Source organism: Panulirus ornatus, chromosome 73 (genome assembly GCF_036320965.1).
Source record: "Panulirus ornatus isolate Po-2019 chromosome 73, ASM3632096v1, whole genome shotgun sequence".
NCBI classification, from domain to species: domain Eukaryota; kingdom Metazoa; phylum Arthropoda; class Malacostraca; order Decapoda; family Palinuridae; genus Panulirus; species Panulirus ornatus.
Genome location: NC_092296.1, coordinates 4,233,190 through 4,260,000, shown reverse-complemented (window position 1 = coordinate 4,260,000; position 26,811 = coordinate 4,233,190). Strand labels below are relative to the sequence as shown.

Here is a 26,811-nt window from a genome sequence, read left to right as displayed (position 1 = left end):
TCGTATTCCAAGTTGTAACGAAGTGATTTGACGTGACGTGCATGAAGGTGAGTTACTGAATGTCTTGGATGGGTAGAGAAAGTTGATGGGATATTGAGAGTATGGTGTTAATGGAAGAAACAATTAACAAAGGCAGAGATTGTCAACAGAGAATGCTTTCCATAAGCTCAAGCCATGTTCATTGTACCATGTTTATGTAGTTTATCCTTCTGAGAGGTTCAATGGATTAAAATCTGTTTATAAGTGTTTAGATGTTAGTTGTGGTACAGAAATATAATGTTAAATGTAGACATTTGTTTAAGCGTTTGGATGAGTGCATTGGCCTGATTTCGAGGAATGCATGTTAGATTTTTATATAATTTGTATTAGCAGCATTGTTCACAGGAGCTATTTTGTAGATTATTTACTTGTGCAAATTTGTTGATTTATCAACTCGGGAAAAGCTAGAAGAGAAAGTGATTGTGGCATCTTTATCAACCCTATCATATGACTTCACCAGATCCATAAATGCCACATACAAATCCATCTATTTTTTTTTTTTAATATTTCTCACACTTTGTACATTGTTTGAGGGGAACACCCAATCCACACATCCCTTACAACAATTGAAACCACGCTGCTGCTCCCCAATCTAATGCTCTTTACATGCCTTCATCGTCTCAATCTATATAGACTCTGCTATAGAACTTACGATGTACACTCGAACTTATACCTCTGTAGTTTGAACACATCTTTATCCCCCTTCCCTTTATATAATGGCACTATCCATGCACTCTGCCAGTCTTCAGGCACTTCACCATGATCCATACGTACCAACCAACAACACAGTCATCCCCTTTGTAAATACCATCCACTCTAGTTGCCTTTCCGCATTTTCATTTTAGGCTAGGCTTTCATCACCTCTTCACCCTTCACCAGACAGCTCTCCTTGACTCTCTCACTTCACATGCCACCCCAATCAAAATATTTTTCTATCAGCAAATTTACTGAAGCCGCTGGTTATTCCCATATCCAAATCGATATATATAACGAACACGGGCAGTCCCGAGACTGACCCCTGAGGAACACCACTTGTTACATAGCCCCAGTCCGATGTAACTCCATTTATGCTTACCCTCTGTTTTCTCAGTAAGCCACAACCTAATCCAGTTAAATACACAACCCTCGATGACGTGTGCTGCTATTTTTCTTAAGCAGACACTCATGGTGTACACTGATAAAAACCTTACCTAAGTTTACTTATTTAATATAACTCTTACCATGATCAACAATTTCAAGTTAGTAAAGGAGAGAAGGTTACTGAGACATAACTTTCTTTTTGTAAACCCATATTGAGAATACATAATGGGATCATGATTCTCTGTGTTCCCACATTTGATTCGCTATAATTGATTTCAGAAATTTCCCCACAGTAGATGTCAGGCTGATAGGACGATAATTAGAGGCAATTGATCTATCCCCTTTCTTCAAACTGAGAACATTTGCTATCCTCCATTGCTTAGGAACTATGCCTGATTCCAGAGACTCTTTTAAACTTTGAAATGCAGAACACTTACTTCCTCCTTACAGTCTTTCAAGACCCTCGCATAGATACCATTTGGCCCAGGACTCTACTTTTAATCGGTTTGTCTCAAAATATCAAATTTGTTCATTTTTGTATCGCATAGCTTTATGCTTTCATCCCCCTCCTCTGAATTTGCCCAGGAATTAGAATTTTTGTTTTCTCCTGCATAAATAACTGATATGAGGTGATTGTTTAAAACTTCACATATTTCAGTCTCACTATCAACTAATCTACCAGAATGCAATTTGATAGATCCAATTTTCTCCATAACCTTCGTTCTGTACACTTGAAAAAAATCCCTTGCCTTGTTTTTTGCTTCATTAGCTATCTTAATTTCATAATTACTCTTAGCCCTTTAATCTCTGATTTTACTATTCTCTTAATTTGTGTTAGCTTATCGGTAAACTGTGTTCCCCCATTTTACCGTGTACAAGCCCTTCTTCTGCCCTATAAGGTGTTTTATTCTATTATTTAGCCATTTTAGGGTCATTTTTGTTAGTCCTACATTGCTTGTATGGAATTTTCAATTTTTGTCTCTTTTTCAGTGTTACCAGGAACCTTTATATGGAAACCTCCACAGTGTTATTGGTCTCACCTGCCTCACCCACACGACCTGAGACCACCACCAAGCTGATCCGATATACTGACCGACCTGACCCCACACCACCTGCACTTCTTGGTCCATCTGACCTCACCCTGTGTTCATTGGTCCCAGCCAATCAACAAGAGCAAGGTATTTACATAGCCCACAAAGTTGGCCTTATGAAAGTCGAGAACGAACATTTCATTCTCCTTCCTGTTCACATCCTTCATTATGTTGAATCTTGTTTCCTTGTGGTCACTGTTATGTAATTGTCCTCCCGTCAACTTCATCTATAAGGCTGTTTGCATTTGTCAGTAACAGATCTTTGAGGCTTGCATGTCACTAAATGGTACAATGCTGTTTATGGTTACTTTATGCACATATTACCTTTATATGCACCTACATATATATACAAGTACATATATTTTTATACTTGAGAATTGCTTTTTAAGTGGTTGTCACTGAAATGAGTACTGATAATGATCAAGGCAATACTTTAACAGCCAACCAAATGCCAGCATAATAGCAAGGTTGTTCAAAATAAGTAAGCAAACACTGGGACTTAATTTGTCAAGGCATTTGATGGTAGGGAGCCAACAACCAGGCAGGATATCAGGATTAGTGACATCTGTTTAGTGAGCCAACACTTTAGTGGTTGTCAAGTTGCACTCCTCTGACCTAGGTAGCTGTCTTTTTTCTACCTTGTTAGCATGTGGACTACTGGCATGCTGTCCACAAACGTACAATCTGGCCATGTCATATGTAACACTTGACAACACTTAACTCATGGAGCTCATTCTACATAACCAGGTTTTCATACAGTGAGCACTATGCACTAGCCCTGCCTTTTGGTAAAATGGTAGGAGCAGTAGATAGAAGTAGTAGGTAGGAACATTTAGGTAGGATTATCAGGTGGAAGCAGTAGGTAGGAGCATTAGTAGTAGTCAATAGAAACATTAGATAAGTGCCTCTACAAACACTACGCTAGACTTTCCCTCTGCCAGTGGCCTGTTAAGGGTGAGGCATGAAGGCTAAGAAGTGGCACTGGATTTCTTATGAAACATTTGTCAGGGATACAGATAGATAGTTACACCCAAAAGCCTCATTTACCTGCCTACCAATTAAAATGTAATCTAGTAATGCCCACTGACCATCTCTCCTACTTACTTACATATGCTTGTGTATATTTCTCATTCTAAACCAGGTATTCCCAATTGCCAATCTTATTTCAGCACAACTCCACATGCCTTTCACTATTTACATTCATAACACTGAATACCCTATCTGAACCAATTATACCCTCAGCTGCCACATTACTCATCTTTGCATTTAAATCACCCATCACTAGTTTGCAGTCTTGTACATCAAAACTACCAACTCACTCAGCTGCTCGCAAAACACGTGCCCTCTGTAATCTTTCTGCTCATGCCTAAGAGCATAAGTACCAATAATCACCCATTTCTTGCCATTGTCCTCACCTACCCAACTTTACTCCTGAGACATTTTTATATCATTCTTCCTCTTTACCTTTGAGCATTGTTTCACTCAGAGCCAAAACTTCCAGGTTTCTTTCCTCAAACATGCCTCGTATAGATGTGGCCCTAAAAGTGCAGAACTCCTTGCTCATAATTTATGAATATGTAATCACCAAGTGGTAATGTATATTATCTTAAAACCGACAATTTAAAATGTGGATCTGGCAGGAAGGTAGTGAAGTGTGAAAGTGAAACAGGAGTTGAATAAGGATGGATCAATACATGGAATAATGAGCATTAAAAAGACCATCTGAACAACTTCAAAAATGTATTTACGGACGTATATAAAACACAACTTACAGGGATTTTACAAATGGAAATTCATACAGTCTGAAAATTGTAGGTACATGGGAAGCATAAACACAACATCATATCCAATTCAATGTCAGGTATTGGCTTACCTGGTAAACCAATAATCAACCATATTTCCCTGTCACTGCTACTGCTTTGGCAAACTACCAAAATGGACAGCATAGAGTGTAATTTCTTCTATTATAAAAGAACCTAACAAAACATATACAATATATACATATATAAATGTAACTGCACTATTCAACTTTTCACCAACTGATCTCATGTATTCCCAAAGAACCAATATACAGCACTTCAACTGATATGTCCTCTTTGAATTATGACCATTTTTCTTCTATATCTTCAACACACATGATTAATTAGTAAATAAAATATATTCATCGACACTTAAAATGAAAGGAACATATTGTAAACCAAACTTATCTTTCTAAATATACAGTGTATTCTCCCCGAACTAAAATAATTGGAACCAAGAGATATTCTGAGTGTTCCGAGAAAAACTTTATCCTCCCAAACTCAAACTATCTCCTCCCAAACTTGGAATATTTGGCCTTGGTTTAGGATGTGTTCCGGGTTTCAAGAGATAAACAGTGAACCATTAATCACAACACTCAGACAAAATGTCCACACCCCAGAATAGGTTTTATTTTTTCTCATAAGCCAGACAAAACAAAAACCATGGCAGCATTTTAAAATGTCCGAGTTATGGAAGATCAAGCATTCAGAGTGTTTGGGTATGAGAGGATATTCTGCCCGTGCTTTAGAAGTTTATGAAATAAAATAACTTACATAATTAAAACTTTGGCACATGTTAGGAGACCGAAAACTTATATTCTGGTTTTTTCCTCTGATTTTTTCTTATATCTAACTGTCCTCTTCCACCTGTGTAAGGAACAAACGAACAAAGACCAAATTTGCACATATCCACAGTCTTTCTCTCATGCATAATTCATCATAACCAGAGACAACCATGCACAGCCAAGCCTTTCATACTACTCAGTGTGTCATCCCTTTATCCTCCAGTGATCCAGTTCATTTTATTTCATCTTGCTACCATCACCCCACCATGTTCAAGTCCTAACATCCCAAAACTCCAGTCCATCCTGCCATATCCCTCCTGATCCACCATTTCCCCTTGCTTCCTCCATTTTTGATGTTTAAAGTACTAGAAATTTCCTGATTTCCTTTAAAGAGGATTAATATAAGTTAACTGCAAAGCAGTAGTATCTCAGCAATCAGAATGAAGAATTTTCATGAAAACTGAGCAAAAAATTTAAATAAGTGAAAATGGGACTACTATAAATCCCATAACACCTATGATTATGCTAAATACCAGAGATGGAACTTAAAATCTTTAGGGTAAAAAAGAAGGCACACTAATCCTAGAATCATGGTTATGAACTTATTCAATAACAGGTTTTATGAAAAGACCACCATAATTCAATTAAGGGTATCACATTTTGAACAAACAACACATTTGTAGAAATGACTAAATTATGCATTGTCAGTATCAGAAAAGAGGAAAAATCTAATCCAAGATGCATGCATTTAAGCACATATATGTGTTGGAAGTAAGTTGGCATGTGTACCTATCTATGTGCATGTAATTTCACTATTGGGGCCATATCTCTCAAACATTCTTCTACAATGCAGTTTCTTTACTTTTTTACGTTATGCACCTACACTATATTTGCCTAGTGAGTTCTATGTCTTCACAATTCTGTCACTTATAATACATTTCTTATGTTTCTTGCTGCTTCCTCTATTTCACATTTCATTTCTAATCTCAACTACTCAGTATCAGTTTCATCAAATCTAATCAGAAACTTTTAAGTTGCAATATTGTCTCTCCACTTCCTTCCCTCCTTAAAAGTGGATAATTCAGTGTATGTCGTCCTATTGCTCTAGGTCAATTTCCTTACCCCAAGAAAATTTTTTCTGCCCTCTTCTGGACCTTCTCCAATATATGTTAATTTCCCTTACATGGGGGTAACCAAACTAGTAATATGTATTAGGGACTCAATATATGCTGTTCATGATTTTCTAAACACTTACTTTATGTATCTGGAAGCATTTGACACCGACCATTCAATAATTTACTTAACATTCTAAATGTGATGCTCTACTGAGTGATTGGGTGCTAGGTAAACCATTAGGCCTATTGACAATCAATTCAGCAATTAATATCCAGAAAGATAAAACATAATTTCTTTTCTTTCAAACTGTTCGCCATTCCCCGCATTAGCAAGGTAGCATTAAGAACAGAGGACTGGGCCTCTGAGGGAATATCCTCACCTGGCCCCCTTCTCTGTTCCTTCTTTTGGAATATTAAAAAAAAAAAAAAACGAGGGAAGGATTTCCAGCCCCCTGCTCCCTCCCCTTTTAGTCACCTTCTACGACACGTAGGGAATACGTGGGAAGTATTCCTTCTCCCCTATCCCCAGGGATGAACATAATTATACCCACTTTTACTAAGTTCATTTTACATTGATCTGGGCTGAACTTCTGGCATTTACCTGACCATGACCAATGTTACAGCCTGTAGTCTGATTCATTGGTTGCTTCTATAAATCTTATGTGCCATTCTCAGTCATACTCAGCCCTGCATGACAAATGTTTATTCCTACTCTGTTTGAAAAGTCACTAATGAAATGCATACTTTGTTCCCTTTCACTGAGGTAATTTTTTATCCACTGAAAGAGTCCCTCATTTAAGCTTGTCTACAGATCATATTCTTAAATCAGTATCCTCTGACTAAGAACATATTCTTTTACTCAGCATTCCTTTCTCCACCCTCTCCTCTTTGTCTGGAATTTGATTTTCTTACTTGAGTATCATCTTTACAAGTCTTCCTTTTTTTAAATAGGTGCCCCACACTTTTATAGTAAATCCCCCAGTGTTGATTAATCAGCCTCCACGACATTGGCCTTCTCTAAAATCTTCCTTTCTGGATACAAACTCTGATCCATTACACTTTATACTTTTCTGAACCTTTTATCAATGGACCACATATCTTCCTGTTTTGTTTTTAACAATGCACATTATTCTTGTGAGAGCCTTGCTTAATTCCCTGTGTTCCTCTGTTTCAATTTCTGTAAATGTGTGTACATAATTACCTATTTATCAGTACCACTTTATAATTAACTTTTTAAGCTCTATGAGTATAGAGTTGTACACTTGAAGGACCCCATTTTAAACTCTGTGGGTAGAGAGTTGTACACTTGAAGGACCCCTTCTCTTGACCATTCTCTACTGTCATACAACTTCATAAGTTTCCTATATGCTGTCTCTTTTAACAATGCTTTCATCCATGTTATCCCATTTATCTAACACTCTCATACAGTAAAAGTTCTTATTAAATCTTTTTAAAGAAGTTTCTTGTTTAATTTCATGTTCTGTCCTCTGAATGTTCTGTCCCTATATCTTTCAAAGAATTGCTCTGTCTACATCATTAGTCTTTTTTTTTAAATGTAAATGTGATTTAGTCACTTTCCAATTGAGAAAATTTAAGGCCTTTAGCCCTTCCCTGTAACTCTTATCACTTCTTTAGCCTTTCCCTATAACCCATCTCTGTTAATTCTGGTACAATATTTGCTACTGCTCTATGGACCTTCTTTATTAGCTTTTTGTGCTTTTTTAGGTGTGGTGACCAAACATGAGAAGCTCATTCTACTTTGGGCCTTGTGTGATGTTTACAGCTTTCTGAATATTTCCTTATCCACAAACTTCAATGCAATTCCTAAATTTGGTCTCCCTAATTATTCTACAGTAGGACTCAGGCAACAAGTTAGGGAAAATGTGTGCTTGTGTACTCGTAGCTACCCATTTGTACTGTACGGAGAGGAAGTTTTACACTTGTGAGCCCCATCTTTGGACATTCTCTACTATCATACAACTGTTTGTATGTGCATTTATTGCATTATTACATACTTGTAATAACTAAATACACATACACATACATTTGTGTGTCCACATTTGGAAGAGGAGAAAATGTGGTACTCTGGTTGAATATAAAATTGTAAAACATGCTGACTATCTAGTCACAGATTTTTGAAAAAAATAATTCTAAATGTGTTGACATTTTATAGACAGAAACTGGAATTATTTTAGCAATTTTCTCAAAACTGGATGCATTTCCAACAAACTTAATAAATCATGTACCACATAGCTCCTAATTTCCTTGGAAGCATTACCATGGGAGAACAGCTGAAGAATGGAAGAATTTTACCTATCTGCTATCTATTCCAGTACTAATAGTTTACACATTCATATTCCTACTGTCCTCCTCAGGGAATTCTATAAAAGTAACCCCTAAATAAATCATACAAGATCTGCTAATTTTGAATTTGCTATCTTTCTCTGAACCTATTTTATGCCCACCTGACTTTACATACATGGGTTGGCACACCTACTTGGGGCATTCTTATGTGTTTCTTATTTCTTGTTACAGAGTCAGCTTAGCACAATTGCTTTTGTTCATTTAGATACAGAATCTGAAGAAATATATGATATTTGCTGTTGGAAATTCAGTATAAAAATATGAGAACACAAAATACATACTCTACAAATACTGAAAATTACTTACTAAACATCAACAGGTTAAATCAAGTTAAGATTGTATGACCTCACTTTGCAATCAATCGCCACTGTTGAATGATTTTTTGATATCAGCATTGAGTTTTCAAAATCAGAATTTACCAGCTCAAACTACAATGGTTTTTTTTTTATATTTTGTGTTCTTCAGTAGTAATACAAGGGATTCCAGAAGATAAAGGCATGAATACAGGAATACTCAGTTTTCTAGCCTACTTTTCTCCTTTTGTGGTTTGTCGATCAGTTGGCTTCACATGCTGAAACAGTGCTGTGGGGTGGTTAGGGTTGTCTAAAGGAAGAAATGTTTCTTTAAGGCCTCTTATCTCTTTTCATGGCCATATTTGCGCTGCTATCCTACTTAATAGTGTGCCACACATTATGAAACTCTGCACAGGTTTAAAGACATTGCAACTTTCAACTGCTCTATCTTGCTTTCCTTCTGACTATTTTCCATATTTTTCAAGGTACTGTACCTTTAAAGGGAACTTTTTACCTTTTCTGTCTGCCTTCAGTTAATGTGCCTTTTTCCATCATCAAGCAGGGTAGCTTGTTCAGTTCTTTACTACTTACAGTATAATGTTTGTCTCTTAGTGAGGGCCAACTGACCCACCTACTTGACAGCTCTACCATATATTTTAGGTTGTAATACTTGGTCTTTGTTAATAGCTTATTTGGGGATGCACAGAGGCTAATGAGTTTTATAGGGTTTTGAACAAACCACCCTGCTTTGTATGAAGGAAAGAGTGTGTATGACAAAGGTAGATGACTTCATGATTTAATACAAATCCTGCTTTATATAAGACATTATAAAATCAAATACAGAAATCAGTTTCTTTAAAGTATGGAAAATAGTGATATCTCTATTACTCACAAAGTGAAATTACAAGATAAATCTAAAACAGTAGTCCAAATATTACCATTATCAGTAAATTACACTGTCAGTTTAAATATATATTTTACACTTTATGACAACAATTAACAATTCTTCATAATCTGAGTTGGCATTAAGATATTGATGTGGAAAGATGACCAAAATATCATGAGTTTGAATACATGAGAAAACAAAAATGAAACTGTAGAATGCAGTGGAGGATTGTATGGGCAAGAGAGATGCAAAACGGAATACAAATCTGGTGGTATATAGTAATGTAGTTTTTGGAGATAAGTTGACATAAGTCATATTGTTTATGGTATTGTCTGATCATAAATTACTTTTACTCCAGGGTGTTATGGATTTTGAACTGAACACTACCTCTTCTGTCATCTCAATAAGGTTGATTAGCATGACTATGATGTTATTGTATTAGGGCAAGTAACAGGAATAGTGTCACTGGCGAGTCCACATACTACCATATAAGGAAAGCAGGGTTACCAATGTGAAACCAGATGTGAGAGCTTTCTTCAGAGTATTTTGCCAGTTTGTCACAACATTGAAGGGGTAAAACTAATTCATGGACTGACTGCACATGCAGAAATTTAGTGTCGGACAGAAATTGAATTATCTATATTATAAAAAAGAAAAGGCAGGATGGTATGAAAGACTATACTTCTCATTAGACATAAAAGAGATGAATTCATCTTCCTGTCTCCTGCTATGAACTCGAAACTATATAAGTAAAATTATTTTGTAAACCTAGTTTCCAGATTTTACATAACTGAGAAAAGAAAAGATTAAACAAAATCCTTGGGAAAAGAAAATTTCAAATAATCTAATGTGGGCTGTTGGGCTTGTAGGACATTTATGCATATAGTAAATCATGTAACAGGCATAAGTGATAATTTGACAACCAGTGTCAAATTTACATGATTGAGAAGCATTCGTATATTGCAGTAACATTACCTTATCATAAGACTAAATCATAAAAGCAAATTAATCCCATATGTATGGAATTTATACATGTAATACTGCTTGTGTAAAGAAACATGAGAATCAATTCGGACACTTGTGAAGACACACAAAAGAAATAAGTTAACTTACAAATTAATTCTATAATAAAAGCTTTCGACTTGCCATTTCAATTATATAACATACTTTTTGTACACCTGGTATTTCAAAAACAACCTCTTTGTGAAGGAAATAAAATTACAATACATCACATGTCTAAAACATAGGAAAAAATTAAATGTGTACTAAGACTAACTCGAATATTCATGAAGTCTACTTAACTAGAAAAAAATTATGATTTCATTCTTTACTGTCATGAGCCAATAATATATCCACCAGAAATTTTTAATATCACAGCTCTCTGCAGTCATCGTTGTCTTGCCTGCAAGTTTCACACTGAACATTAAACTGTTTAACATAAGGATCCCTATAATAAGGTGAACCTTAATCTTTATCATCTATATAATGCAGATTAATTCATATAGTATGATGTTTCATATAAAAATCTCCTAAGTTTCAGAAAAGTACAATATTCCTTACATTATATGGAATGGGGTATCTGTGACACAGTTGCCACTGTAAAAATATAATCAAGAGTTAATTAAACACGTTCTGATTTTAATATGGTTTAAACTTCCTGAAGCGGTACACACCTTTAATGCTCATAATCTGTGGAGACGGCTCAAGCTTTCTCCAATGAATTTATTTTTACGGTCAAAAGTCTGTGAAAGAAGTATTTCTTTGGTAATGATGATGGATAGGTAGTTAAGGATATTTGTAATATATAAATAATGAAGATGAGGAAGTATGACACAACTTCATGATACTTAAAATCTTGGAATATAAGGTGAAATGGCAGAATATGTATTGAAAAGAGTGGATACAACAATTAAATGTTTTGACAATATATATGAAGGAACGACAAAAGGCAATGATTATGAATAAATATGCTGGTTAGTTTAAGTAACTGTGTCACTGCAATAATGGAAGGGGATATTAAATATCATGTATAAGAAAATTATACATTAATTTGTCGGGAAAATGCAGACAGTTTTATGGATGGTCAGCAAAATACTGCATTATGAAAATCCCTAATGTCAAATTAAATGACAAACAGGATTTACCTTTTTTTCCAGACAAAAGTGGGTAAAGTAGATCTGATTTAAAAATGAAAATTTCTACAGTAATCCCTTGTCCCTTCAATCACAAAGAGGTGGTACCAGAAGAACTTCAAGAATATAACTCAATCACAGAGAGGTGGTACCAGAAGAACTTCAAGAATATAACTGCTGACCATCTCATACTACCTTATCTTGAAGACAGTGAGAACTTCAATTTGAAAAAAAAAATGAAAGAGGAAGAGTTAAAAATATAAATAAACAGGAATGTGTTACACTACCTGAAAAAAATGACTGAAAATCCCACAAGCTGCCACAATAAATACAAAACTGAATCTCAACAACAGTGACCATGGAAAGGTAATGGATTCATATACCAATCACCTAGGATGTGTGTGTAGTAAAGGCCCCAGTCATCCTTATTATCACACTGCCAAATTAATTTACGAGATTTCAAAATCAGACAAGTATCTGCAAGAAGGTCAGATGGAAGGAAATCATCATTTATTGAAGAAAAAAAAACATGAGAAATGTATCTTACCCTTAAAAATAATTTTCTCAACAAAACATCCACCAGCAAATGAACAATATCTTGAATGAAACAGCAAGCCCCACTTCGGGAAGATGTGCGATGGATCATTTCAAAAAAAGTATCTTGAAAAGTAGAAGTAAGCTTACAAAATAAATAAATTGCCACTGAGTTTATACAATTCATTGGAGCAATATGAATTTCCTTTGAACATGTGTAGGATGACTGTGGTGAAAATGTATGAATACACTGAATGTGAGTGTGGTTTCATTTTTCTTTCCAGAACTTTAAAGTTAAAAATGGCTTCCTGTTGATTTATTGTATCTACTAATGGGAAACAGACATAGCCTATCACATTAAATATTACTATACCAATTACCTTTTCTGTATCTATACGTTAGTCTACTATTTCCCTTAGCAGTTCGCTAAACTTGAAAAGCCAGAGCTTTCATTCACAACTATAACTGAAGGAAAATCTGTGAAATTACTTTTTAGAATTAATCAGTGAATCTACTAAAAATCATTCTAATTTTATTCTATTTTTCTGGTTCTAATAAAATTTTCTAATTAAAAATCTGTAATTGTTGCATTCTCTTGTGCTCTTTAAGAAAATAAATCTTTGAAAATAAGTTTTGATGCATGAATAGTTGCTGAATATTGTTGTAAATTGATCAAAATCATTCCATAGAAATATAGGTATATGTTATACTGAACTGCCTCTCCTGACCTAGCAAGGCAGCATAAATAATAAACAAACGGTGGGCTTATTTGCATAAATCCACTTTCATTATCCCATCATCCATTGCTTCATATTCCATATTTTGGCCCAGTGACAGCATTTGTGCCCTTACATATGACAAAAAACAAATTCATCTCATACCATACAAGCCTCATACCCTCTTAAATGCTCAGATCCTGATACCTAATGTCTATCAGTCCATCATCTTGTCTCCTACTTGCTCCCTCATCCTCCCCACATGCCCATATAGAGTAACTCATCAAATGAAAACACTTTCTCAATGAAAAGATTATGTGCACATAAGTATCACATTTTTTTTTTTTTTTTTTTTTTTTTGCTTTGTCGCTGTCTCCCGCATTTGCGAGGTAGCGCAAGGAAACAGATGAAAGAAATGGCCCAACCCACCCCCATACACATGTATATACATACGTCCACACACGCAAATATACATACCTACACAGCTTTCCATGGTTTACCCCAGATGCTTCACATGCCCTGATTCAATCCACTGACAGCACGTCAACCCCGGTATACCACATCGATCCAATTCACTCTATTCCTTGCCCTCCTTTCACCCTCCTGCATGTTCAGGCCCCGATCACACAAAATCTTTTTCACTCCATCTTTCCACCTCCAATTTGGTCTCCCACTTCTCCTCGTTCCCTCCACCTCCGACACATATATCATCTTGGTCAATCTTTCCTCACTCATTCTCTCCATGTGCCCAAACCATTTCAAAACACCCTCTTCTGCTCTCTCAACCACGCTCTTTTTATTTCCACACATCTCTCTTACCCTTACGTTACTTACTTGATCAAACCACCTCACACCACACATTGTCCTCAAACATCTCATTTCCAGCACATCCATCCTCCTGCACACAACTCTATCCATAGCCCACGCCTCGCAACCATACAACATTGTTGGAACCACTATTCCTTCAAACATACCCATTTTTGCTTTCCGAGATAATGTTCTCGACTTCCACACATTCTTCAAGGCTCCCAGGATTTTCGCCCCCTCCCCCACCCTATGATCCACTTCCGCTTCCATGGTTCCATCCGCTGCCAGATCCACTCCCAGATATCTAAAACACTTTACTTCCTCCAGTTTTTCTCCATTCAAACTTACCTCCCAATTGACTTGACCCTCAACCCTACTGTACCTAATAACCTTGCTCTTATTCACATTTACTCTTAACTTTCTTCTTTCACACACTTTACCAAACTCAGTCACCAGCTTCTGCAGTTTCTCACATGAATCAGCCACCAGTGCTGTATCATCAGCGAACAACAACTGACTCACTTCCCAAGCTCTCTCATCCCCAACAGACTTCATACTTGCCCCTCTTTCCAAAACTCTTGCATTCACCTCCCTAACAACCCCATCCATAAACAAATTAAACAACCATGGAGACATCACACACCCCTGCCGCAAACCTACATTCACTGAGAACCAATCACTTTCCTCTCTTCCTACACGTACACATGCCTTACATCCTCGATAAAAACTTTTCACTGCTTCTAACAACTTGCTTCCCACACCATATATTCTTAATACCTTCCACAGAGCATCTCTATCAACTCTATCATATGCCTTCTCCAGGTCCATAAATGCTACATACAAATCCATTTGCTTTTCTAAGTATTTCTCACATACATTCTTCAAAGCAAACACCTGATCCACACATCCTCAACCACATCCTCTATCACATTTATATAAATCTAAAAATAAAAAAGTAGGTAATCATTAATTAACTAAATATATTTTGAGCATTATTAACAAGAACTCATAAAAGCATGATAAGTCTGTTCACAAAAAATCATGCTTGCTTGGATATTTTAAGCAAACCTGATTTACCAGGCTGAACTCGTGAAGCATAGTACAGTAATGATTTCCACACTAATAGCAAAAGCCATATCTTAGTAATGCCTAAAAAGAACTAATGAAAAAGAAAGTCTGCCTATTATTAATAATCAGTACCTCAGTAAAATAAAGCAAGTCCTGAACTTGTGAAAAGCTATTTTTTTCCAGCAGAGACAAATGAGCAAGGTAAATGATTGTTTTCTACTGCCTTTGAAAATTATTAGTTCAATACTAATAACAACCTTTGGATAACCCTACCAACTTTCCCTTGGGATGGGATAATCTTGTGTGGTACAAAATAATAAAAAACTTATCTATACTGTCAACTGGGAAATCCACATATGCTCTTAAGGATCCTACTGGACACAGGGTGTAATAAATGTCCCTCATATTCCAGCTGGAAATATCGATACTTTGCTTTTGATAAAACTGTGCAGGTTATACTACTCTGTGTCCTGAACCAGAGCAGTAAATAACAAGGAGTAGAGTGAGGTTTCAGTGGTAAAACTGGATTATATGTGCCTAATTGCAAGCCCAGAACCTTCCTCGGAGACCACATTGGTACAGAACAGTAAACATTTTTACAAAAGCTTGTGTTTAGTAATATTCCATTTATTGTTGAATGTTTATGGGTAAGGGCAATAAAATGGATAAAAAGATTGATAAAAAATCTAGATGTATTGTTTATACCGAGTCCCATGATACTTGTTAAAGAAGGGGAGGATATTTCTCGGCTACAGCTCATTTTGTAGCTGAAAGCAAAGACAAACTGTTCTGAAAGATATGTCTCGCCTAAAGCAAAGACACAAACTGTTCTGAAAGATAAGTCCAGCAAAACAGCTACAGAGAAATTAAACACACAGGAAAAGCCGTAGTTTTCTAATCCAAAAATATATGAGCAGGAAAAGAAATGCACAAACAATGCAAAAGAAACAAAATGCATATAATTAATGGTCTATGATATGCAAAAGGGTGAAAAGAGGAAAGTAAAAGGCCCAGTGTTTGTAAATGAACATGGAATGCAAGTCCTTCACACATGTGAAAGACGTAACTGGGGGGAATGATTCCACAATCTGTCTCCTTAATACAAAAAAGGAAACTTACAATGTAAAATGTTTGATTAAAGTTATACATGAAGAAAAAAGTGGTACAACACAGAGAGAAGCCAAAAACGGTTGCTGAGGTGAATGCAACTAAGAATTGTATGGTTTTGGCTATGTTCAATCTAACAGTGGTTTGAGCATAATCACACTGCCCTAAGGAACATATGGCAAGCTTTCCAACAGCTTAATATTGGGATTTAACCCAATCCTAGCATGAGCAAAGCTTTCACATTGCCTAGTAGACAATATCTTTTCCAAGAAAATACATATCGAAAGCACTGTACATAAATGAAAAATAGCAAGACTAAAACTATCACATACACTGTAATCAACAACACACACTAATGAACTGAAAAATATTATAGTATATCACAGTATATAATAAACCACTCATGTGCTACCAGAATCTGCCTGTTCGTGGATATGTCACAAGTAATGTGTCATCTTTAGCAAGGATGTACCATCAGTGGATGGAAAGGACTACAATCTTGTTGAACTTCTCACTCTAAAGGAGTCCATCACCTCCCTGCTACTAATTGTAGCACAGCCTTAATGCTGCAGGAGCCCCATAAAGAAGGAAATGAGATTATAAAGAACCACACACAAGTGGCAAAAATACTGAGCTATGGACAACAGAGATATATCTCAAGAAAAAAAACTCTGGGTTTAACCAGCACAATTATTTGAAGGTCCATGTAAAGATATCTTAGTACAGTATAAGAATGATTTAGGCATATGATGCCTGAACTTAGCTTTGAACTGGGCCACTGTTACCTACAGAATGTTACTTCAGTAGCAGTTGACCACACAATTTTTGGTCCAAACTGTTGCAACTTAATACTAGGGGGAATAACAAACTATGAGGAATTCAAAACAAACATCTGATCAAAATTCAGCATATGATTATCTTAGTGACCCTGTAGCAGTAGACTATGACATTAGACATAGATGAACTTAACTGCTGAAAAAAAAAAATCCCTTAATATATCTCCTTCATAATTCAGAATGAAAGATTCCAATGACTAGATCCTTGAAGGATGAAAAGGAATGGAACTGATGTTATGAGACTAGGAGCGAGAAATGAGACGCAAAGAGCTAACCAGCCATGCAGCGCCAGATATGTCTACAATATTTCTATGCAAGATGAGCTCTTAATCAGTCTTATAATACTGATACCCAGTGCTACCGAGATATTTATCACAATTTACTTATCACAATCACTTTAATCAAGTAAATGATGTACAAAATCCTTGATGAATATAGTAAGCCATCACTGGATATTTTGAGCTTAAGACTTGGATCCTACAGTGTTTTGGTGGCTAAACATACAACAGACATATAACAAAAGGAATGTCCAAGAAGCAGGGATTCTTTGGTAGATATAATACAAGAAATTTGATGACCTATAGAGTAAGAATGGATCTGCCTGGTGGTCTGGTCTGGTAGTAATATTAAGTGTAAAGTACGTGGGTACATCTCACTTTGCTGGCATTCAATGATTAATCTTAGGGGATTCTTCAATGCAGCTGATATTCAGTTTCAGCTATTTTCTGTATAGAGATAATGAATAGAAAAGGTACATTCAGTTTCAGCTATTTTCTGTATAAAGATAATTAATGGAAAATGTACGTTCGGTAATTATCTTGTTCGTCATACTTGATCACCATTTCCCACAGTGGCCAGGAAAACGAAAGACCCATTCACACACACACGGAAGACGAAAGCCGGCAAGGCAGCGGGTTTAGATGGTACTGCAGTGGAATTTATTGAAAAAAGGGGGTGACTGTATTGTTGACTGGTTGGTAAGGTTATTTAATGTATGTATGATTCATGGTGAGGTGCCTGAGGATTGGCGGAATGCTTGCATAGTGCCATTGTACAAAGACAATGGGGATAAGAGTGAGTGCTCAAATTACTGAGGTATAAGTTTGTTGAGTATTCCTGGTAAATTATATGGGAGGGTATTGATTGAGAGGGTGAAGCCATGTACAGAGCATCAGATTGGGGAAGAGCAGTGTGGTTTCAGAAGTGGTAGAGGATGTGTGGATCAGGTGTTTGCTTTGAAGAATGTATGTAAGGAATACTTAGAAAAGCAAATGGATTTGTATGTAGCATTTATGGATCTGGAGAAGGCATATGATAGAGTTGATAGAGATGCTCTGTGGAAGGTATTAAGAATATATGGTGTGGGAGGCAAGTTGTTAGAAGCAGTGAAAAGTTTTTATCGAGGATGGAAGGCATGTGTACATGTAGGAAGAGAGGAAAGTGATTGGTTCCCGGCGAATGTAGGTTTGCGACAGGGGTGTGTCATGTCTCCATGATTGTTTAATTTGTTTATGGATGGGGTTCTTAGGGAGGTGAATGCAAGAGTTTTGGAAAGAGGGGCAAGTATGCAGTCTGTTGTGGATGAGAGAGCTTAGGAAGTGAGTCAGTTGTTGTTCACTGATGATACAGCGCTGGTGGCTGATTCATGTGAGAAACTGCAGAAGCTGGTGACTGAGTTTGGTAAAGTGTGTGACAGAAGAAAGTTGAGAGTAAATGTAAATAAGAGCAAGGTTATTAGGTACAGTTCGGTTAAGAGTCAAGTCAATTGGGAGGTAAGTTTGAATGGAGAAAAACTGGAGGAAGTAGAGTGCTTTAAGTATCTGGGGGTGGATTTGGCAGCGGAAGTGAATCATAGGGTGGGGGAGGAGGCGAAAATTCTGGGAACCTTGAAGAATGTGTGGAAGTCGAGAACATTATCTCGGAAAGCAAAAATGGGTATGTTTGAAGGAATAGAGGTTCCAACAATGTTGTATGGTTGCGAGGTGTGGGCTATGGATAGAGTTGTGTGCAGGAGGGTGGATGTGCTGGAAATGAGATGTTTGAGGACAGTATGTGGTGTGAGGTGGTTTGAACGAGTAAGTAATAATAGGGTAAGAGAGGTGTGTGGTAATAAAAAGAAAGTGGTTGAGAGAGCAGAAGAGGGTGTTTTGAAATGGTTTGGTCACATGGAGAGAATGAGTGAGGAAAGATTGACCAAGAGGATATATGTGTCAGAGGTGGAGGGAATGAGAAGTGGGAGACCAAATTGGAGGTGGAAAGATTGAGTGAAAAAGATTTTGAGTGATCGGGGCCTGAACATGCAGGAGGGTGAAGGCATGCAAGGAATAGAGTGAATGGGAACGATGTGGTATACCGGGGTCCATGTGCTGTCAATGGATTGAACCAGGGCATGTGAAGCGTCTGGGGTAAACTACGGAAAGTTCTGTGGGGCCTGGATGTGGAAAGGGAGCTGTTTTTTCAGTGCATTATTACATGACAGCTAGAGACAGTGTGAATGAGTGTGGCCTTTGCTGTCTTTTCCTGGTGCTACCTCACACACATGAGGGGGGAGGGGGTTCTTATTCCATGTGTGGCGAGGTGGCGATGGGAATGAATAAAGGCAGACAGTATGAATTATGTACATGTGTATATATGTATATGTCTGTGTGTGTATATATATGTGTACATGGAGATGTATAGGTATGCATATTTGCGTGTGTGGACGTGTATGCATATATGTGTCTGTGGGTGGGTTGGGCCATTCTTTGACAGCACGTCGACTCCGGTATACCACATTGATCCAGTTCACTCTATTCCTTGCCCGCCTTTCACCCTCCTGCATGTTCAGGCCCCGATCACTCAAAATCTTTTTCACTTCATCTTTCCACCTCCAATTTAGTCTCCCACTTCTCCTCGTTCCCTCCACCTCCGACACATATATCCTCTTGGTCAATCTTTCCTCACTCATTCTCTCCATGTGCCCAAACCATTTCAAAACACCCTCTTCTGCTCTATCAACCACGCTCTTTTTATTTCCACACATCTCTCTTACCCTTACATTACTTACTCTATCAAACCACCTCACACCACATATTGTCTTCAAACATCTCATTTCCAGCACATCCACCCTCCTGCGCACAACTCTATCCATAGCCCATGCCTCGCAACCATACAACATTGTTGGAACCACTATTCCTTCAAACATACCCATTTTTGCTTTCCAAGATAATGTTCTCGACTTCCAAACATTCTTCAAGGCTCCCAGGATTTTCGCCCCCTCCCCCACCCTATGATTCACTTCCGCCTCCATGGTTCCATCCGCTGCCAGATCCACTCCCAGATATCTAAAACACTTTACTTCCTCCAGTTTTTCTCCAAACTTACCTCCCAATTGACTTGACCCTCAACCCTACTGTACCTAATAACCTTGCTTTTATTCACAATTACTCTCAACTTTCTTCTTTCACACACTTTACCAAACTCAGTCACCAGCTTCTGCAGTTTCTCACATGAATCAGCCACCAGCTATCTTCCATGTTAGCAATGTAGTGCAAGGAAACAGATGAAATAATAGCCCAACCCACCCTCAAACACATGTATGTGCATAAAAGACCACACATGCACATATGCATACCTATACATTTCAACATATAAATACATATATACACATGTACATATTCATACATGCTGCCTTTATCCATTCCCACTGCCACCCCGTCACACATGAAATGGCACCCCCTCCTCTCCTCACGTGTCCCCAAAAAATGCACTCACTTTTTGACACTCTATAACTCACTGAATTTTTTTCTTTTTTCAGATCCAATTGACCCTAAAAATGGCAGAAGTACGACTACATTTTGAAGAAAGAAAATTTGTCATAAACTGTTACTGGAAGCACGAAAACATCAAAGAAGTGCAAAGACAATTTAGAAAACAATTCCTTAGATATCCACCAACTTGACGCACCATTGCTTGCATCAGAGATAAGTTTGAAGCCAATGGAACTGTTCATAACGTTCATAAGCAATGATCAGGAAAACCACAGTCATCTACCAGCCCCACAAAAGAAGACCACTTGCTGGAGAACCATCACTGATTTCCACAGAAATCTGTCCGACAAATGGCTCGTGAGACAGGAATCCCAAAATCGAGTGCCCATCGCATTTTGAGATGGGTCTTTTGGAGAGAGAAGTTTGAAGCAGATGGAACTTCACAATGTTCATAAGCAACTTTCAGGAAGACTACGGTCATCTACCAGCCCCGAAAAGAACAGTTTCTGGAAACCCTCCACCGATCTCCACAGAAATCTGTATGACAAATTACTCGTGAGATAGGAATCCCAAAATTGAGTGCCCATCGCATTTTGAAGCAGGTCCTTTGGAAATGTTACTTTCCAACTTTAAACTACACTCTAAATGATGATGATCCTGACTGGAGAGTTAATTTTGTGAATGGTACATGGGCAAATGCATGGAGGATGCAGCATTTCCATCCAAAATTGTCTGGAGCAATGAGGCCTCCTTTAAGTTAAATGACTCATTTAATCGATACAGTTGCATCTAATGGTCTCAAAATCTGCATGTTGTTCTGGAACACCATTTGAACTTACCAGGGTTTACAGTGTTGTGTGGGATATCAACATTGGGCATCCTAGGGCCATTCTTTTTTGACCAAACTGTTATTGGAGATGTTTCCCTAAACCTGCCTCAGGAATCTGTTGGTCCACGCATCGAAGAGTTGTTTGGTGACCAAGAGATTTACTTACAGCAAGATGGAGCTCCTCCCCACAGCCATTGTGATGTAAGGGCCTATCTCGATGCGACTCTGCCAAACAAATGGATGGGACAAAGAGTTGGCATTGAATTCCCTGCACGTTCCCCAGCCCTCACTCCAATGGACTTCTTTTTTATGGGGATACCTCAAAGATAAGATTTACTAAGCAAAACCAGCAACTGTCAATGGGCTGAAAGAGGAAATTGAAAGACAATGTCTCGCAGTTCCAAATGAAATGCTTCGTAACGTCGAATCCATTGGTCCGCATTATCGGTTTTGCTTGGAAAGTGGTGGTCGTGTGTTTGAATATTTGTAAACGTGCATTTAATTTCATTTGATTGATTTCAGCCATTAATCTTGTTTCTAAGTCAATAAATACTGCATCTATTGTCATTTAAAGAGTGAGTACATTTTTTTGGACCTCTGCCATTTTGAGGATCAATTGGATCTGAAAAAATAATTCAGCATTAAAGGGTGTAAAAAAGTGTAATTTTTTGGGGATGCCATTTTGTTATACATAATTGCCGTGGTATTGATTGGTTGGTAAGGATATTCGGTGTATGTATGGATCATGGTGAAGTGCCTCAGGATTGGCGGAATGCATACATAGTGCCATTGTACAAAGGCAACGGGGATAAAGGTGAGTGTTCAAATTACACAGGGATAAGTTTGTTGAATATTCCTGGGAAATTGTATGGGAGGGTATTGATTAAGAGGGTAAAGGCATGTACAGAGCATCAGATAGGGGAAGAGCAATGTTGTTTCAGAAGTGGTAGAGGATGTGGGGATCAGGTATTTGCTTTGAAGAATGTATGTGAGAAATACTTAGAAAAACAGAAATGCTTATGTGAGAAGTACTTAGAAAAACAGATGGATTTGTATGTAGCATTTATGGATCTGGAGAAGGCATATGTTAGGGTGGATAGAGATGCGTTGTGGAAGGTAAGTTGCTAGAAGCAGTGAAAAAGTTTTATGGAGGATGTAAGGCATGTGTACAAGTAGGAAGAGAGGAAAGTGATTGGTTGGCATTGAATGTTGGATTGCGGCAGGGATGCGTGATGTCTCCATGGTTGTTTACTTTGTTCATGGATTGGGTGGTTAGGGAGGTAAATGCAAGAGTTTTGGAGAGAGGGGTAAGTATGCAGTCTGTTGTGGATGAGAGGGCTTGGGAAGTGAGTCATTTATTTTTTTGCTGATGATACAGTGCTGGTGGCTGATTCAGGTGAAAAACTGCAGAAGTTGGTGACTGAGTTTGGTAAAGGATGTGAAAGAAGAAAGTTGAGAGTAAATGTGAATAAGAGCAAGGTTATTAGGTTCAGTAGGGTTGAGGGAGGTAAGTTTGAATGGAGAAAAACTGGAGGAAGTGTTTTAGATATCTGGGAGTGGATTGAGCAGTGGATGGAACAATGGAAGTGGAGGCAAGTCACAGGGCGGGGGAAGGGGCGAAGGTAATGGGAGCCTTGAAGAATGTTTGGAAGGCGAGGACGTTATCTCGGAAAGCAGAAATGGGTATGTTTGAAGGAATAGTGGTTCCAACAGCTATATGCAAGGCATGGGCTATAGATAGAGTTGTGTGGAGGAGGATGTATGTGTTGGAAATTAAATGTTTGAGGACAATAGGTGGTGTGAGGTGGTTTGATCAAGTAAGTAATGAAAGGGTAAGAGAGATGTGTGGTAATAAAAGGAGTGTGGTTGAGAAAGCAGAAGAGGGTGTGTTGAAATGGTTTGAACACATGGAGAGAATGAGTGAGGAAAGATTGACAAAGAGGATATATGTGTCAGAGGTGGAGGGAAGAAGTGGGAGACCAAATTGGAGGTGGAGGGATGGAGTGAAAAAGATTTTGAGTGATCAGGGCCTGCACATACAAGAGGGTGAAAGGTGTGCAAGGAATAAAGTGAATTGGAACGATGTGGTATACAAGGGTCGACATGCTGTCGATGAATTGAACCAGGGCATGTGAAGTGTCTGGGGTAAACCATGGAGAGGTCTGTGGGGCCTGGATGTGTAAAGGGAGCTGTGGTTTCGGTGTAATACACATGAGAGCTAGAGACTGAGTGTGAACCAATGCAGCCTTTTTTGGTCTGTTCCTGGTGCTACCTCGCTGGAAAGTGGGGGGGGGGATGCTACTTTGTGTGTGGCGGGGTGGCAACAGGAAAGAATGAAAGCAGCAAGTATGGATATGTACATGTGTATATATGTATATGTCTGTATGTATATGTATGTATACTCTGAAATGTATATGTGCGTTTATGCATATGTATGTGGGTGGGTTGGGCCATTCCTCGTCCGTTCCCTTGCTCTTCCTCACTAATGCAGGAGATGGCGGTTAAGTATAAGAAAAAAATTTGAATGAAGAATTGAAAAAAAATCCATTTCCCGCATCAGCGAGGTAGTGCCATGAAACAGACAAAGACTGGCCCATTCACTCATATACATATGTATACATATCAACATATGCATACATATACATACACATACGCAGACATTACATACATACATATTCATACTTGCTTGCCTTCATCCATTCCCGTTGCTGCCCCACTCTACAGGAAAACAGAAAAAGGCCATATTTGTTCACATTGTCTCTAGCTGTCATGTGCACTGCACCGAAACCACAGCTCCCTATCCACATCCAGGCCCCACACACCTTTCCATGGTTTACCCTGGATGTTTCACATGCCCTGGTTCAGTATGTATGAATCTAGGGAGAGAATACATGACAGGAGAGGCTGACTGTAGCTGTCTTCTCTGAAGACTATGAAGTGGAAGATTATTTATTCAAAGGAGAAAAAATTGTAAGAGATCAGTAAAACTTCGAGTAAGTGGAAGGCTAATTAGAAGTTTGGTGTTCAAAGGTGGGTCAAGCAGTTATGCATATGTTACCCAAGAGACTGAAATGTGCAAAGCAGACTCAAGATGTGCAGGAAAAGGATGTAGGCTTATGATGCTGCAATATGTTTCTTTTGGAGTTCTTTTTGAGCATAACATTCTACACCCTAGCTGACCATCAAAACAGCAAGGCAACCAAGCCATCATTGTAATCTTAGGTAGCATTATTACTACTTAGTTTTCTTGAATGTAATATAATAAATGCTATTCACAGTTACCCCAAAGAGATCATGTAAACACAACCTATCAGTGCACTCACATATAACCTAACTTAAAGGTGCTATAATGTAAAGGAAGATAATTAATTTTGCACTTTATACACCTAAGTGATTACTAAATTAGGACGTAACTCGTACCTTAGCCCCCGAACACAAAATCCTTTCACTACACACCAATAAATAATTTCCATAGCTCTGTCCCTTTACAGTTCACTTCATGAATCTGTCCATCTCTTTCATGGCCTTCTACTTACACCTTCAACCTTACCGAACACGATTACACCCACCATGCATTCTATATGGCCACTCCATCTTAAATGATGTTGCTTTCTTTTTCATCCTGTACTTCCTCTAACTCCACCTACTTAACAAATGCTATCCATTATTTTCTAAATATCATGAAAGCAAAGGTTTCACAACCACAACATGCAAGTTTCTTTGCACTCTAATTCTTTCCATTCGCTAAAGATTTAAGAGTACCACCAATTTTTCTCCTTAATTCACTACTTCATATTCCCTTGTACCACTCTTAATGATCATCAGTCCTTTATAACTAAACAAAAAATAAATCTTTTCCATTAAAATATATTCCAGTGCAAAAGCTAATCTCTTTCAACTACAAGAATCTTGCTCTTACTCTCATTTCCATTCATAATCCTACTACACAGTCAAAGCTATCCCACCTATCCCTTCCATTGGTGCAGCTAATGGAATTGCATTATTTATGTACAAAGATGAGTTCTAATTCTATTTTATCATGAGTCAGCTGCATACAACAATCACCCACATCACATTATTTCAAATATTGACTTAACAATTGACAAATTGAACAGGTGTACATATCCATATCATCTACTTGTAACTTTAGTACTGCATCCACTAAATACTGCATTAAGGAAAATACAAATTCTTTTCCAAATAATGCTCTCAAAGTGCTCTAGAGCATACCCCCACAATGTTTGGGATTAAGATGAAGGGGTACCTTCTGTTTTTCTTCAAAAAAATTAGTGATCTATGGCTTGCTTGGCTTATCATCATCTTCCATGGTCTTACAATACTTTCATTAAGACCCGTTTCCCAAGTAACCTAAGCAATGGGCTTTTGAGAGTTCAGGTGTTTCTCATCAGCAATGTTTTTTTCCCAAGTTTCTAGTAATTCCCTTGATTCCTAGGGACCAAACTGCTGCTTTTTCATTTTAGTGATGTTAATGGAAATAACTTTGGCACTAACAACATGAACTGCACCAAAAATGAGTAAAGAAATGATTGCAATGTCTCTTTAGTTAAAAGTAAAAACAATGAATTGCTGATAAGAGGATACTGAGGGATTCTTTTTCATGTCCAAAGCAGGTAATGGTATTTGTTTAGTTTGTGTGTGACTTTGGCACTGATCGTGAAGTGGGTTTTGTACTGGAAATTTTTTTGTTTGTTATGTAGGTACTGATTGTTTGTGGATGCTTAAAGATATGGATTTTTGATGAAATGTCAAGCATAGAAAAAAAATAGTAATCTACATTTTGAGCCCATTTAGCTAGTATGGCTGAATGAAGGGCAACAGGTCAAAAAGTGATGATGTTTAAGTGGTGTAGTATATAAATGAATATATTCAAGGCAGAAAGTGTGCAATCATTAACTTCCCCAACTAAGTATAATGAGGAAGGTAGAAGTGGCATAACCTGTTATATCTATTCTATGACAGAAAGGTCAATAACAGAGAGCTGATAAGGAGTGAGGTACTGACAATTTTAAAAAGTCAGTTCAACATAAATGAGAGAATCCAGGAAGATCAAGTAATAAAAAAGAGACAATTGAAATACTGGGAAAAGATGGACTCCTAGGAGTGAAAAGTTCCTGGATGTGAATGAATTTTTTTATACAACCTCCCTAAAGGTGAGTTTTCACTCACAGTGTAACCACATACAAGCAAAGTTCAGTAACACCAATAACTCTAATGTAAGGAAGTACAGCAGGTGCAGAACTGAGAAAAGTATCAGACTTAAAGTGATGGAAAGTAATTTTCTGATACAAAAATGGAGGCTGGTGTTGCTATTATGAGAAGAATTTTAAGTAGAAAATTAAGAGCTAAAACATAAGCTACTCATGTGAAACATGGTAAAATGAAAATGCAGTTGACTAACAGCATGTAAATGATGATAAAAACCTGGGATTTGAACACTGGTAAATCAGACAGTATTTAATGTGTCAAACAAGATTATCTTCATGTAAAAAATGAAGTGATGTAAATGTCTGAAGAAATTCTTGCATAAGACATCCTTCGTAAGCAAAAATCTTTTAGCAAA

The 26,811-nt window shown here is 37.6% G+C and overlaps 1 long non-coding RNA gene across 1 annotated transcript in view; it reads left to right on the top strand.

Annotated features, from left to right (window-relative positions):
* The window catches only part of LOC139748245 (uncharacterized), a 21,915-nt gene extending 112 nt beyond the window's left edge, over positions 1-21,803 (top strand). The window contains exons 1-3 of the long non-coding RNA XR_011712617.1: positions 1-47; positions 2,110-2,297; positions 20,449-21,803. The exon at positions 1-47 is cut by the window's left edge and continues 112 nt beyond it. This is a non-coding gene — a long non-coding RNA (uncharacterized lncRNA). The remainder of the gene's footprint in view (positions 48-2,109; positions 2,298-20,448) is intronic.
* The last annotated feature ends 5,008 nt before the right edge of the window (positions 21,804-26,811 follow it).